Source organism: Rhinolophus sinicus, chromosome 2, assembly GCF_057876585.1.
Source record: "Rhinolophus sinicus isolate RSI-liver-muscle chromosome 2, RSI-T2T, whole genome shotgun sequence".
Classification (NCBI taxonomy): Eukaryota; Metazoa; Chordata; class Mammalia; order Chiroptera; family Rhinolophidae; genus Rhinolophus; species Rhinolophus sinicus.
Window position 1 is genome coordinate 20996089 of NC_142502.1, and position 17675 is coordinate 21013763.

Here is a 17675-nt window from a genome sequence, read left to right on the forward strand (position 1 = left end):
TTCCTTAAATCATTTAAAATCTAAACATCACTGTAAGTATAATTTTAGATTAAGGTAATTATATAATTTTATAGTTAAAACTAAAATCCTGCTAAGTACTTGTGAGAATAAACTTCACAGATGGAACTGTAGAAGCAAGAGTTAAGAAGGTAAATTGGTGTCAGGCTGTGAACGGTTTGAAAGACATGCCACAACAGGATTCTGTGTTGCAAGTTAAGGGCAATAGCTGATTTTGAGCAAAGGGATGTCTTAATCAAAATTGTGCCTTCAGGTGACTAATATGAAAGTAGAATGAATGGTTTGCAGTGGGTAGAGACTGTTAGGAAACAAGTGGAGATTATTGCTCAGAGTAGTGCACATAAAACAAACTGTGATGACCTGAACTAAGGTGTTGGAAGTGAGAATAGAAAGAAGATGGTGAGTGCCAAAGATAATTTAAAGATAAATTGAGCCCACAGGGTATTCAATAGGGTATATAGAGTTGTGGTAGGTACATATTCTTTACTTTAATAATTGCCTGTTTATAAGACTTCTGACTGGTACAACTAACTCTATTTTTTTTTTATTTTTTAAGTCCTTTATCAAATATAGAGCTAACATACAATATTATATTAGTTTCAGGTGTTACTCAACATTTATAGTTACTCAACATTTACATACCTAATGAAGTGATCACCATGGTAAGTCCAGCAACCATCTGACACTGTACCACATTATCACAATGGTTTTGACTATATTCCCTAAGCTGTACCTTACATCCCCATGCCTTATTTGTTTTATACGTGAGTGGGATTTTCCCCAGTGGGCTCTGGTGCCTGTTGAGACTGCCCTTTGTAGCTTGTGGGGCTAAATGGGCAGTACTCTGCTGTGGTCTGAATACAACCTTCAACTATGTTGGTTCTGAAACTTCCTGAGGGGATCTCCAGTGCAGGCCCAGGTCACCCAATGCTTGTGACTATCCAAGGGCTACTTGGTAGGAGCTACAAAGAAATCCACAGTTGTTTGCTGCCTGTGCTAAAACTGCAGGTGCATGGGAGAGGCCATGCTGTGAACTGAGGACGTCCACCGCCTGTACAGCCTGGGGTAGCTGCACAAAAGCCAGGACACCCTGAGGAATGCTGCCACCTATGGGATCCCTTAAAGTTCAGCCACTGATAGAGCCTACCACCATACACAAGTTGGATGAGACAGGGTCTCAGGGGGGTCACGAGAGTGGGAAGAGTTGTGGTCACTAGGTTAATGTAAATTCTGGTTTGGTGTCAGTGCTGAGCCTGGGGGGACTCAATAAAGTCTCAAAGCACAATGAAGCCAGTTGCTGTCCATGTCTGGGGCTAGCCGAACTCTGATAGCTTCCAAGAAAGAATGCAGTGTGAGTGGGGCTGGCTGCTCCTGGAGAAAGTGCTTCTGGTGTTAAATGGGGCAGGGTCCCAGCGGAGCTCACCAGACCAATCAGATTCAGATTTGGCCTGTGGGGGAGGGCTCAACACAGGAAAGATGGCGTCTGCCTGCCGGTTGCATGGGGCAAAATAAACCTCTCACAGAGACAATGGCAACTGTCCTCCAGCTCTTGCTTTGTAGCCACACACCTCAGTCTGCCCCTCATGTGCCTTCGACATCTCGAGTCACCATCTCTTCACCAGAGCCCAGGGTGAGTGCCTTTCAGTGAGTCAGTCTGTGTGTGTGCCGTTTAAGAGGATGGACGCCTGGGTTTCCCAGAGCTTTTCATCCCACCTGGAGGGTCAGAATCCCTCCTGATTTTCACAGCCAGATATTGTGGGGCTCCTCTTCCCAGGACTAGTATTCTGGGCTCAGGAGCTTGATGTGGGGCTGGGGTCCCTCACTCCTCTGGGGGGAACCTTTGTGGCTGAGATATCTCTCCTGATTCTCAACTGTCACAGAGATTTGGGACCTGTTTTGCGTCCCATCCCTTCCTATCATTTTCAATGTGGCTTCTACTTTATATTTTCAGTTACAGGACTTCTGTTCAGCTAGACTTCAGATGGTTCTCTAGTTTGATTGTTCTATAATTTAGTTGTAATTTTAATGTGTTCACAGAAGGATGCAAGCCCAGTATTTATCTACTTTACGATCTTGGATCTCCCCAACTATCTCTATTATTGAGGGAACCTGTGAAGTGGAAAATTTCTTGATCTGGAAAGAGAGCAAGGGCCCTCTGAGATTCCATTTTAAAGTCTACACAGTGCAGAGAAATGTCTGTAGCCATGCTGGGTAAACTAACCAGATACAATTAGAAGTGGATCAGAGTTGGAAATTCATACTGGAACAGAATGTCACACTGATCATGGAGACAAAACCAATGACTAACTATAATATTTCAACTCTTTTCATAGTGGCGTGATCTTTAGTGGGAAATTCTTTAAAGTTCCATTTCAGTCTGTTTGAGCCAGTTTTACTTGAGGCAAGTAGTAGTGATATTGTTCAAATGGAATCAATACCATTTTATTACTTCCATTGCATATTATAATATTCCATAGTTATCTCAATTAATCTATTATTGATGAGCAGACTCTAGCTCACATTTGGGACAGCTTACATATAATTTTTCAATTCATAAATGAAAGGTTTCATGGAACAATTTTTACATTGTAAATATGAAATTCCACAACTGCACTGGACTTAATGATGGAGGAATATTTTCTTTTAGTAATGGTAATATCAATATTAGAATAAATAAATCATTTATTCAAGTAGTTACTTGTTGTGCCTAATATTGTAAAGAACAGCTATTGCAACAATAAACTATTCTGGCAGAATATGCATTTAAAATTTATTTACTGTTATATCTGTAATAACAAAAAGTCTGTGTTGAAATACATATAAATCCTAATCAGATTACTCTTTACTCTCTTTAATCTTTGATTTGGCTGGCATCTCAACATTTTGGACTGATTATTATTTGATACCAACAACCAGTATTTAGTTTAAATGATTTTATCAACTATGCATACATTTTAATCAGCTCTTGTTCCATGTTGGAGTATAGTTCAATTCTATTAAATAATTCACTTTGCCATTAAATTCACCTCTCCGTGGTGTTGCCTGTTAAATATGGTGTTTTGGAGAAAATCCATATTACTGAGTGTTCACTGGTGACATGAATTATCTTCCAAAGATGGTGTTGTGATTCATTGCCATAAGTTATTTGGACAGCTCTTACGGTAACTCTGTTTTACTCTGTAACACCTCATAACTCACTGCTGTCAGCTATAAAGGGCGGGAGGAAGTGCCCTCTCATTCATCCTCCTTCCACTCTTTCCTTGGAGAGAAAAAAATCTGTCATAGTAATCACTGGTAGAAATTCCCTTTGAACTGCATGGCTTATGCTTGAAGATTTTTTCAATCTGAAACAATTAAATAATCTCTTGAAAAAAGTGGGAAGATTCTGGTTCTTTTAGTTCCCAGTATATTCATCTTTTAAGTTTCTGGAACAAATGTTTGCATTAAGATATCCTCACTTCATGTTCACTTTAGGACAAAAGGCTTATCTGCAACTTGACGTGGTCGCTCAAGAACTGTCTGATCGTGTGTCCCATCATTATACTGTGTTAGAAATAACAGGAGGATGTATGGGCGGACGGGGCTTATGGTTAGGATGCTGAACTGATACAATTAACTGTCATTTCAGACAAATGACAGAAGATGGCAGTTCTATTTGTTCAGAGCTTTACGAAGTTTGTAAGACCCATGAGTCCTCTTTGGTTTCAACACGATCATAGCTCATGAAGAAACCCAGAAATTAGTTTTTGTTACTATAGAAACCAAGTGGAATGACCAATTTTTTAAAGAAACAATCTCAAAAATCTGGTGAAAATAACAGAGTATAGCACTAGAAAAAAAAAGTGTTAGGAAAGAAAAAAACACTTAAATATTTCCCCTTATAGCATTACGAAAATCCATAGGCCCTTAAAAGTTCTTTTGGAGACATATTTTCTTCTTCTTTTTTTTAATAGGAATATGTTCAAGTTGGCTTTTGACATCGTCTACTGCTGTGAAAAAATTAACTTAATTTCTGTTGTTATAAGTGCAATAAATATAGGGGTAGGAAGCTGAAATGATTCATTTCACTGCAAGAAATAGATCAGTGTACTTGTCATGCTTTTCAATTGAGTATAGGGAACCTCAATACAGAAATACAGTGCTAGCTTTAGAAAACAAAATTTTCCTGTTTTAGAAAACAAAATTTTCCTCCTCCTCAAGATGTTATTAGCTCAGATAATTTTGCAATTGCTTTTATTGCATTTATTTACTATATGATCTACAAGGTGCAATGATAGTTTCTGACTACTCCAATTAACACATTCAACATTGGAGCACTCAAGCTGTCTCTTTATATTTAAGTTTTGATGGGGCTCATGTTTTATTACATTTTCATTTCACATGGAATCTATTAACAAGTGACCATAAGCAAAACATATAAAAGCTACATTTTAAGAAAGTGTCTTTCTTCTCTATCTTGGGAGTAAATAGTGTGATTGTATCATATCAATCACGGCAATCCTAACAATTGTCACCTGTTACCCATGGACAGTGATACTTCATAAGGAATATATGCTCTACAAGATAATCAAGAGGAATTAGTGCAAATAAGTTGTATAACTTTTACACTCTGATTGATTCCCAGTCTCTAAAACCCTCCTTTAACCTCACATGGGCTAAACCTCCCCTAAATGTCTTAGATTTTATAGTTTATCATGATCCAAGGACAGGATTGACCCCACCATTGTACAGCTCAGCATTTTTGTACCTGATTCGTCGTTTGCCTCTGACTTTGGCCAGCAGTCTGGATAATCAGGTTTTTGTTTGTTTGTTTGTTTTTTACATTCTATGAAATCTACTCCCATTGAGTGCCCCTCATGTATAACTTGGACTGAATCATACCACAGCCCTTGTTTAGGTAATCTAATATCCCTGCTCCTTAATACTAAGTCACTGCCTTACTTTACCTACTGCTCTTCTGGGGAGATGAGAACCCCAGTCTTGAGCCACAACTGGGTTATTGCAACTGGCCTGCTGTCTGCTGGTTAACCCCCATTGTATCCATCCCCATTGTGACTCTGCCTGTTCTTCCAGGACTACCCTCCTCCCTTCCAAATCTCTCCTCCCACATCTCTTGGGACCCATGCCTTTACTGCCTTGGTCACCCATGGGCTCAGCCAGACCGTGATCCAGTGTCACAGATAGATCCTTGCCTGTGTTTTGTTAGTCTCATGGAAACTTACGGTTGTAGTTGCAACTTAATATGCCCCCAAGTGTTGTCCACAATTCCTATGCAGCACCCCTGGGTCCAGAATTTGGCTTTGTACCTATAAGTGGAAATGATACATAATGGGTGCTACAGTATATCTCTTCCTTATTCTGTGACATCATGATGGGAGTATTTACCCAGTGTGAACTAGGGAGCCCTGAAAACCAGGCTTCCCCCTGACACACATCCCAGAAGAACAGATGTTAAACAATTACCAGAACAACACAGTCCCTCATCCTTCACATGCCCAGCACTGCCCTCTCCCTAAAAGTGATCCTTTTATTAGCATTATTAAAGATAATATCACAGCCATTCACCCAGGTGTTCAAGCGAGAACCTTGAGAAAAATTGTGTGACATCTACCTCTGCATATTTCTTGATTACTATTTTCCTTCTCTGCTGCCTTGCCTGTACCATAGTAACTGCTTCTTGATATCCTCCACACTTCCTTCTCTCGAATCCATTTTCACTCCATAGTAAAAGTGAATTTTCTAAAGAGCAGGTCTCTCCCCTATTGAAAGTCCTTCAGAGGTTTTACTCAAAACAGAGGTTCTCAAACTGTGATTGTAGATCACAGGCATCAAAAATTCCAGGGAACTTGCTAAAAATGCAAATTCTCAGGCTCCATCCCAGACCTACTATAACAGAAACTCTGGATTTGGGATCCAGGCTCTGTTTGAACACGGTCTCCAGATGTTTCCAGTTCACCCTGGAACTGCTGACTTAGGATGACATTCAAAGTCCTTGAACGGTTATAGAGTCTCTAAAAGCCTGTTCTGACTTACCTCTCCCCTGACCTTTCTTTCGTCTCTCTGCAACTTGAATCCTTTGCTTCAGCAATATAAAAATACTCGGAGTTCCTCTATTTGGAGTCGTTTTCTTCCATCAAGCTCTCTTTAGTAATTGGTCCTTTGCAGGTGTCAGTGGTTGGGTTTTTCTCCCTCTGCTTTGTCTTTTCCTATTTGAACATTTTTCTTTCAACCTTCAATGTTCCCCATTTCACCGTCAGAGAAATGCTTAATGATTTTTATAATTCAGGATTTTGAAGACAATTGCATGTCCAAATGTAGTAAGGTGGAATATGACCACCGTTTTTTTTCATTTAGCACAATCCTGAAATTCTTAATTGTATATTTCAAATTGTAACTATAGCCTTATATATCATGTCGATATAGAATAATTTAGGCAATTGAAAATCACTTTATTCTTAACATCAAAATAATATCTCACTAAAAAAAAGTTTTAAAACTATATGGCTTCCAAGTACCCTTAGTAATAATAGATAAAGTTAGAGTTGCATGAACATGATTTCCCTTTTAAAAAATTAATTATATAATGAAAGAGAATCCAATTTATGTGGAAACACAGCCTTGGCAACATAGTAACATAGTTTTTGACATTGCATTAAGGCACTGCAATGAAAAAGAAAACATTAAAAATGAGCACTGTACTTTTTGAAAATAGAATAATCATATATGGAAGAATTTGATATGGAGAGAAAGAGCTGTTATAAGGGAGAAAGAAACATTGTCTCCTTATTATATTGGAAAATTTAACATATACAGCCTCTCAAAATTTGTTGATTTCTAAAATCATTGTACATTCTGGTGAATGTCTTTGAATTTCTTATGTCTGTTTTAAAGCACTTGCTTCATTATGTTTCAAAATGTACAAACACAATCTTGATTATTGCTAGAAGATGATTCAATAATTTCTAAAATATGTACTTTAAAGCAAAATTTTTTGAATCCCAGCAAACATTTACAGAATAGCTGCAAGTTTAGTGGGGAAAAAGAACAATAAGAAACATAACTATATAAAAGGTGACAATGTGACCAAATGCCACTATATGCTGTCAACATGAGCTTGTCTTTATTGTGTCTCTTTCTTTGACATCTTAAAATGCGATCTTTTTAATACTTCCAACCATCTGATAGCATCTGAGAAAATACTATACCAGCCATCAATGTGAAAAAATAAAACGTTCTTGATTTGGAGCATACAAAAAAAAATCAAGAAAGAGTAAAAAGTGAAAGGAAGAAAATTTCCCTTTATCCTTTATAATCCTCAGTGATTTATGAAAAATTTGTTTTGATTAATGGTATTGTGATTGAATTAGGTTGACCTTTCCTTGTCTTTAGCTCCAACAGCTTATAGTCCTAGCTTTTATGCACCTCTCTTAACCAGCCAGCCACCTGGACCGTTTCTATGGAATCCTGCATCTTGGATTTGGAGTGACTCCCTGTATTTTTAAAACACACTGGAGCTAAGGGGATGCAAAGGAGAACAGCTGCACAAAATCAGGCTTCTCATTATGTAGCAGCATTTCTAAGACACAAGGGATTCTGTTCTCTTTAGGTTCACAAAAATAAATGAACTCTTATCTTCGTTAGCTTATTGTATAGGTTAAATAAGTTAATACAGGCAATGCAGTTAGGATAGAGCCTGACACATTATGTTTGCTATTATTTTTATTCAAGTCAGTAACATTTATTAAATTACTTCTCCTGCCACTAAGTGGACTATACATGAAATATGTGCCAGGGTCCTGCAGACCCCCGATGTGTAACAAAGAGGACAATTACTGACACTTTGTGTGCACTGGAGAAGTGCTCTCCAAGTTGGTGTGACAGAAACTCTCAGGTTTGAGAGAGTAGAAATTAAATTGAGAGGTTCTGGAATCACCTCAACACTTAGATTTAGGTTCAACTGTAATTCTGAATACTTGCTTATAGTCAAGGGCTGGGCAAGACCATTTTGCATACGTTGCCACATTTAATCCTATGATTTAGGTGTAACTGCTTCACAGTGAGGAAACAGCCTGAGAGGGTGGTGTGATTTGCTGAAGATTACACAGATAGGAAGCAGAGGAACCTGAGTTTGAACCTGGGCCTTCTGACCGCAAGTCTGGAGTCATTCTCACTGTGCCTTAGCCACCTGGAAGGTGGCCTTGTCACAAAGTGGTGTCCCTGGGCTTTCTGTTTCAGCTCTAAAGTTCCACTGGAATTCTAAGATTGGCCCTGCAGTTTCATGGTATCCCATTGGCATTAAACCAGTCTGTGACATGAGGATGGGGTGAGGAACATCATCATCACAGAGACCAAAAGATTATTATATATCTGACTGATTCAGCTACAACTGTCAGAAGGAAGGCTCCTGCTTATAAAAACAGTCTTCAGGGAAATCAAATGTCACATTATACTCCCATGGTGGTACTCCAGTAACCTTAAAATGTTCTCTATTGTTGGTTCCTAATTGCTTACTTGATATGGTGGAAGTTATTCTCAGGTATAGTTAATATCTTAATGTCTTAAAAATTGCCTAAGAAAAAGACAGTCTGTTTCTGTTTCATTCTTATTGGGAGTCAATTATTTTCACACCTCAGATTGTTAATGTTCATTGAGTCCCACTTTTTTTTTGGTTCTTAGATATTGATTCATTGTCTTTTCATGTCATTCTTTTTGCCCATTCAGTATTTCTTTGAAGTTTTGCTTCATGGCTTTTATGTTACTACCGACGTGGTTTCCTAAGTGAAGAAAATTGGTCAGTGAAATGTACAACTTATTCACTAAAACCACCTGCCTGCAGTGAGTTGAAGATGATGGATGTTATTACCTAAGACTATTTTATCACTGCCCAGATAACTGACTGCATTACAAACTACCATCCTTAAGCATCATTTAAAGATGAATATTTCTAACAGAACCCAATGAATGGTCTGTAAAAATCTAAGCAAATATTAAACCATAAAAGAAACTCAGTGACTAATAACCAATTTTTGGAAAAAGAAACCTGGCCTAATTTTCTGTCTATAAAAGTTTATCATACACTTGAAGCATGTTAGACCATGGAAATATTAGCTTGTTGCAAGTTATACATGACTAATACTTCTCTGGGAACCCATTTCTCTCATAGTTCTTATGAAATTTTGCACTTTTTATGAACTTTCTGAAACATTAATCCCTAGAATGGTTCTCAAAATACCATGGATCTCACTGACATGTGGAATTCATTACAATAAAGTGCTGATGGTAGGAGAAGTGACCGGAGAGAGGGAGGTAACATATGTAAGAGAAGACATCTCTGCTGGAAAAGTGGACAGTTTAATTTACGTTGATAACATATCGGTGAGGATCATTATAGAGTTAAAATCTCAATTAGTATAGAATCATTGAATGCGATCCTAGATATGCGTTGGAGGCATTTTGAAAGAGACATTCTTATGCCACATATTTATGTTAAAACATAGAAAGGTTTAGCAATTTCCCCTCCTTCTTCTAACTGACCATACTTAAATGAGGAGTCAGCCATCAGAGGTGGGAACAAGAGAAGCTACATCCTGAATTTTGAAGTCATTATGGAAAGACGCAATTCAAACAGGGGATGTGTTGAGACCCTTTCTTAACTTTTCTTGCCAGGCTACTGTCTTGGTATTTTTTTTTTTTTGTTCTCTTTTCTTTTAAACCAGAGAAGTTGCACTGAGGAAGGGATTCTTTCTACATTTGGGGGAAAGAAAACTGATCTCCAGACCCTGCTTGACAATCAATGTAGCTGTTGATTTTCAGCAGCTGTTGTTGCAACACCAGCAGCATATCTAGGTGTGTCTATATCTTTTTTTTTTTTTTTTTCACTCTGAACTCATTCCACTTCACTGTAATCTGATAACATCTCTTTTAATCTGAGAAGTTTGTCTTCTTTTTCATAAGGAACCAGCCACAATTATAGGCAATATTATATTGCCAGATGCTTCTTCTTGTGTCCCTCTTCTGGTTAATACTTCTCAAAATCTGCTCTTTGGAATCACTGGGTGGTGTGGGGTGGGGGTGGTGGGGGTGGTGGGCTTGCTAAATGTGAAAATTTATTAAGTCAGAATCTCTGGAATCTTCGATTTTAATATGTGCTATTGGTAAATCTCTCTCTCTCTGTCTCTCTTTGTCTCTCTCTCTCTCCAACTGAAAGCCCAAGCTATTGGGCCTGCATCATAAAGAACCAACTAAGATCATATTATGTACATGTATGTAGTTAGGACAAACTATAAGCTATATAGATTGAATAAAATCATAACAGAAAGCACACAATAATGCAATGTTTCAATAAAAATGAATTAAGAATTATTTTAAACAAACATATGTACACTAGCATTTGTCTTATTTTTTCCCATCGTGTGGATTGGAAAGTCAAGAAAATCAGTAACCTCAAGTGAGATAATACCTATGAAAATAATTTCAAAAGAAATGGAAATATAAGTCTTGGGTTTTCTTTTTTCCCCTGTGAGACTGTTTGCTCACAATCAAACGTGGAATTATTTTAACTTGGTTAGTTTTCACAAGGTCACTAAGTCAGACAGAGACTCCTGAGAGGTAGGCCCAAGTAGGGATTCAATGATAAAATGCACATAAAGCTTAGCAAAGAGGTTGTCACTAAATAATAATAGGAAATACTTCTGTATAATATTCTATATTATGTTGCCACATATTATTCTCAGCATTTTACATATAACTTAATCATTCACTCTATCATCATAACAATTCTATGAGGTCTTCAATTACACCCATGTTACAGATGTAAAATTGAGGCATAGAATGTTCACAGAATGTTCATATTCACGGTTATAGAGCTAATATGTGATTGGGCTGGGATTTTGAACCTATGCAAACTGGATTTAGAATGAGTGCTCTTAAGGCACTGTACAAAACTGCAGCAAAAACAGGTACTTCATTCTTATCTTAAAAAACAAGCAAATGTGAGACATGTCAAAACTTTTGAACAGAAAGAATGTAGGAACTAGTTTTACAAGATAATAAAACTTACTATAAGACAACAATAATTAAATATGTAACTTAAATAATTAAACTATATGATTAGTGGGTGAAAGCTAGACTGACAGGTCAATGGAGTAGAATACTATCATGGAACCAGCTCCTATAATGTAATGCATAATAAATAAATTCTGATGTATCAGGAGAAAGAAATGAATCGTTCAAATGTATTGCTGCGAGTATTGATGAGCTAGTTAAAAAAATCTATTATGATTATACTTCACTCTATTTCATCAAAATAAATTGTAAAAGGATGAAAGAGCTACATATAGAAATTGAAACTAAAAAAAAAAAAACACCCAGAAGATATTGGTGAATATTAATCTAATTTGTGAGTGGAGATAAGCTTTATGAATCTGAATGAAATCAAACACCTACAGATGACCAATTTATCTTACTGTATGTAAATTTTAACAAGTAACTAAAGTAAAAAGAAAAAAAACTAAATTAAATTTTAAAATACGGAAATATTTTTGATATGGAAATATTTGAAATGAAATGTGACAGAGTGTTAGTGTTCTTCAATTATAAAGACATTAACCCAATTCACAGAGGGATAAATGCCCCAAAGTAAGCAATGGAGAATTAGGAAGACCATGAACTGTTCAAAAAAATAGAAAGGCAAATGGTTAATTAACATTTGAAAGAGATCACTCATACTAATAATGAGTAGGTAAATCATAACTATAATATTTCATTTTGAGTAAATTATAAAAAATATAAAACATTAACAATTACCCTACTACTTAGTGCTAGGGGAAGTATAAATTGGAAAATAGGTTTTTTTTTTCCAACTTCTACGACCCAGAGCCTAACTTTGTTCATATGCTTTGACTCACAAATTCTATTTCTGAATAAATACTCTAATGAGTATTTCTAAGAGCAAATAGATGTATAGAATACAAATTTAAAATGTCTTTTTTATAATGGCAAAAACATCAGCCAATACCTGCATGTTTCAAACTCAACTATGGTATATCTATATAGTGAAAAAATGCATAACTTATAAAACTTAAAAAATGCATAACTTAAAAATTTTTAGCATTTTATTATCATTGGAAAATAGTGGCTGCATCATTTTAACTGCAACTTTTATATGTGATTTCTGGTGTGCTAAATACCAGAAATTCTGCATAGTAATAGAGAAATCAACCCAAAATATTGAGTGATACAAATTTGAGTAATGTTTTCTTTATTGTCCTCCTAGAGTTCTCTAGTATCTCTTTTCATGGTGAAGGTGTATTCCTTTGACACTCAGAGCAGCTTTCTTTTTTTCTGTTTTCAGAAAAGACATGAGAGGAGGAGAAATATGTAGGGCAAAAATGGCTGGAATAGTGATACTATGGAGAGAAGTTGGTGCTGGTCCTTGTGGGGATGATTCTTTCCATTGGAGAAATGGTATCTAGGAAATGTGGGAAATCTAGTGTGCATTCTCAAAGATGGTCCAACATATTTCAAGAAATACATTTTCTCTTCTTGTCAAGAAAGAATGGTCTACATTTGCTGATTCCAACCCTGTCCGCTAGGTGTTTGCCCCTACCACACCACAGAATTGTTCCTGTTACCAGTGACCTTCATGTTGACAAATCCAATGGCCATTTCTCAGTTCTCACCTTACTTAATCTAAAATTTGATGAAATGAACTCTTTCTCCTTCCTTCCAGATTCACTTTCTTCGCTTGCTTGGTGGGACACCACACTTTTCTGGCTCACCTACAACCTGGCTTGACTTCTTCATTTCTTGTTCTTTCTCTGTCTTCCTCAGCTCTTTCTCTGTTCACATCCACTTACAAAATGATCTCATCCATTTTGAGGCTTGAAATATCATTTCTACGGTACAGTCCTTCATATGTATGTCTCCAATCCAGTCTTCCCCAGGAGTCCCCGTGGAATTCCTGACTTGCTTATCCAACCACCTATGGGTCATTTCTGATGTTACCCCTCCTGGTTCAAGGCAGATTCATCTGCTCAAAATCATCTAAAGGCATTTCTCTTCAGTCAGAGGAAAAGCACACGTCTACTGTAGCCTAAACGACATTAGCTGATTTGACCCCAGCTATAGCTCCCTATTGTCACTCTGCTCCAGCCTCATTGAATTCCTGGAAGATGGATGCAATGTACGGCCAAGATCTTTGCCCTTTCTTTTCCTTTTCTTAGACCATGATCCCTCAGGCAAGCTAAATGAGTTGCTTTCTCACACCCTTTATCTCCTTAAGCATCATCGGTTACATAGATCTTTCCCAGGCCATCCTATGGAAAATAGGGCTCCTTTCTCTAAGCACTTACTAACCCCTTACCCTGTTTTATTTTTCTCTTGATCCCTATCACCTCTAGATATATCATTTATTTATTTACTCATTATTCATTCCTATTGTAAAGTGTGCTCCTTGGGGGTAGTGAATGTTTCATTATGGTTATTGTTGTATTTTCAGAGCTTACAACAATACATGGCATATAGTTGGTATCTACTGAATACTTGTGGAATGAATGGATAGACGTGGATCTTAGCTTACTTTTTCAAGAGAAAAAGGCAAGTCTCAAATGACCCAATAGAGCCTAAATAAGGGAATACTGTTTAAAAACTTATCCTCATGATAATATGATCATTTCACAATTAGACTATAGTTTTTTGTGATTTTGAATTTTGCAAAGACATTATTAAACCTTTTCATTTTGTCCCCAAAATTCATATTGTCATTCTGTTCTTAAGATTTTTTATTTCTTTTTTTCTAGAAGGCATGGAACTTAAAAAAGAATATCATTCATGTACAGAATGGTTTTTATGTTAATCTCTTCGTATTAAAATAAAAATGAGTCAAAGACAGCTTTATAATTTGTAATTGTCTTTTTAGGAAAAAAAATCACAGTCCTCATTGACATTAGTTAGTACCTTCCATAAGAGTCTATCATATCATTAAGTATTATCCCCTGGTGTGTATGAGAAAAGACACTCTTATAATATTTATAATCGATTGTTTTATATTATAGCTAGTACAACCATAATTATATAACTCGAGTCTCAATTTGTTTTGTGGCCCACATAATTTTAGTCAACTGATGTTTCACATTGAAAAGGTGTTGTTGGTTATGTCAAGCAAATTACTAAGAGCCAGAACTTGAAAAAAGTACTAATCAACATTTTAAAATGGAGCTCCCTTCTTGGAAGATTTTAAGAGCTTCCGTGTAATCTTTGCATAATGCATGAAGGATTTCTGTTCTTTAGTATTAGTGCATGGATGGGGGAATATATCAGAAAGTCTTGATCCATATTTGTTCTAGTAAATATGTTCAGTTTTATACCTGTCCAGTATTTTTTAGGGGGTGCACAAGATATACATAGTTTAGTGCTCTCCTCTGTTCGTCAGATGAACACCTCTGTTCATCAAAAGACATCATTAAGAAGAGAAATGAATAAGCAAATCACAGCCTTGATGATATTTCCAGGATACAAAACTGCAAAAAGACTAGTACCTAGAATATATAATAAAAAATCCCACAATTCAACAATGAAAAGACAAACAATCCAATTAAAAAATGGGCAAAATATTTTAACAGACACTTCACAAACGAAAACATACAAATGTTCATTAAGTATATGTAAAACTACTCAATATCATTAGTCACCAGGAACATACATATTAAAACTATAATAAGATAGTATTATACCTCCACTCAAGTGACTAAAATTAAAAAGACCAATAATATCAAATGTTGGCAAGGATGTGGAGTAAGTAAAACTCCCATACATTACAGATGGGAATGTAAAATGCAACAGCCACTTTGGGAAAGTACTGGCACTTTCCTATAAAACAAAATATACACTGATCCTGTGACCCCTTTGGTATTTACCCAAAAGTTGTGAAAAAAAAAAAGACTCTTACAATTGTACTCATGCTACTCTATTCCAAATTTCTCCAAACTAGAAAAACAAACGAACAAAAACTAGGTGCACATCAATATAAGAATAGATAAACAATCTGTGGTATATTCATTCATACAATGGAATATTAATTCAGCTAATAATGCTAAGTAAAGAAGGCAAACATAAAAGCACATATTGTATGGTTCCATACATATATATGAAGTTTTGCAACAGGCAAATCTAGTCTATAGTGGGAAAAAGCAAACAGAACAACAGGTATCCCTGTGGGTGGGCTAGGGACTGACTGCGTAAGGGCATGAGGAAACATTCCGGGATAAATAATAATATTCTGTATCATGACAGGGGTTTGGGTTACACAGCTGTATCCATTTCTTAAAACCCAGTAAATATCACTTAAATTATATGTATTTCATTTTATATTAATGAAACAATTTCACAGGATTAGATAAATGACAAGACTTTCAGTATTTCACAGAACATGCTCATCTAAGGTTTTATCAAAGCAAAAATAATGGCATAGCATATTTCGAATGTAGGCAAGCATGGGAGCCAGAGAGATTCCGAGGCTCTGCTTCCGGGGGTCTGTTTCAGTTTTCTAGAAAGCCCTGAGTTTGTGCATTAGGAGCCAGGGATATGTGAGTAAGGAATCTTAGTTTCAGGAGATGATGAAGACAAACTTCCCACAGAGTCATTTATGCCCCACTAGTCACATAGCCAAGTTAGGGTGGTTCACCAGGTATAAGGGATTACTAAACAAGTTGGTCCTGGGTATAAAGTTTAAAGTTTGAGATTTAAACAACACATTATGAGTCTTTAGTTAATCTCCTTTGTGTTTTCTTGGTACCAGACCTCTAGGCATTTCTGGAAATAAGATCAGAGTTGCCCCGTTAGCTGTCAGTTAATGGTATCTTACACCATAAATTTTGCATTTAAAGAAAACAAACTATAAAAATATCGAACTCTAATGTAAAATATGCATTCTGGAGCACTTACGTGGAAGTGTACAGATTCCGCAATTTACTTTAAAATGCATCAAAAACTGAGACATTGATGGACAAGTAAATGAGTAGATATGTGGTTGACAAACATAAGTAAATGTTAATGGAAGAATCTAGCGAGTGAATATACTAGTTTTATATTAAAATTCTTTCAACTTCGCTGCATATTTGAAGATTTTCATAAGATGTTAGGGAAAAAATGTCTTAAGTTCACAGATTGATCAGGCATGCTATAGCTTAGACTTTGGAGAAGGGGATTACCTCAGTAAAAATGTGAATTAAACAAAGTAAATCGTCATCCCTCTTCTACCATTCTTTTTTTATCTATGAAATTTCTTAATTAAATTTTTGCTCCTCTTTATCTTTCTGCCTCCTCTCTGCTTATAGGTACTCATGAGCTTTCTGCTCACCCTAAATCTCTCCATTAAGGTTTCTTTCAAAATTGTTCTTCCTCTAGCTCTTGTTCGTTTCCTCAAGGTACTAAAACCAGTTAACTGAAAAGGCAATTTATACTTAGGAGCTAATAACCATAAACAAACTTTTAATGAGGTCTACCCTCTTTGAACAGTGTGGACAACTATGTGCCTGCAGGATTTTTAAGGACATTTCATTTCCCTAAGATAATTTCAATTTACATGTGGTAAAACATGTTCACATATGGAAGTATTTCACAACACAGAAAGGAATTTTCTGAATGCAAAAATCAGTGGTATAAACAAAAGAGAAAATTGAAAATAAGTCATCGAGTATCTGAATCTAGAGGTTATAAAAGAAACAACAAAATGTGTCAGAAAACACAAAAAGTATGGCATTTATAAATACCAAAGCTAGCTCTTTGAAAAACAATAATTAGATAAATTACTATCTATCCTACTGAAGAAAGAAAGAGGAAATGCACCATAAAGTAATGATAAGAGGTAAAAACCCATCAAAGAAAGGAAGTTTAAAAAACTCACTAAAAAGAAAAAAAATAAAAAACTCACTAGACATCACTTTACTCAGCTCACTCTATAGTAGTAGATATTGATGGTCCTTATTCCTTGTTATAGCTGCACATTACTCCATTGTATACATATACATATTTTATTCAACTAGCTTCTTCTTGTTAATAATTTAGGATTCCCGAATGTTTTTTTTTTTTTTTTTTTTTTTTTTTTTTTTTTTTTTGCTATTACAAATAGTGCTTTGATGAATTCTTTTGTGCCTATATCTTTTTTCTTTTTTTTGCTAATGATTCTTTGGGCTAGATCACTAGAATTAGGATTGCTTTTCAAAGGGAAAATGCACATGAGATTTTAGTGTGTTACCAACTTCCCTTCCATATTTTTTGTCCCCACCAGTGGTGTATACATGTGGCATCAACATCTTTTTTGAAGCATAGGGGAACCAAATTTATATCTAATGTGGGAAAATAAACAGAAATAAAATAAATTTGAAAAAGAAGAACAATGTGGGTAGAAAAGACTTAAAATGGTTTAAAGTATATTATAAAGATTTACTAATTAAAACAATGTGGTACTACCGTGTTTTCCCAAAAATAAGACCGGGTCTTATATTAATTTTTGCTCCAAATGACGCGTTAGGGCTTATGTTCAGTGGATGTTATCCTGAAAAATCATGCTAGGGCTTATTTTTTGGTTAGGTCTTATTTTCGAGGAAATGAGGTAGCATGTGAAGATTTATACAGATCAATGAAGTAGAATAGAAAGT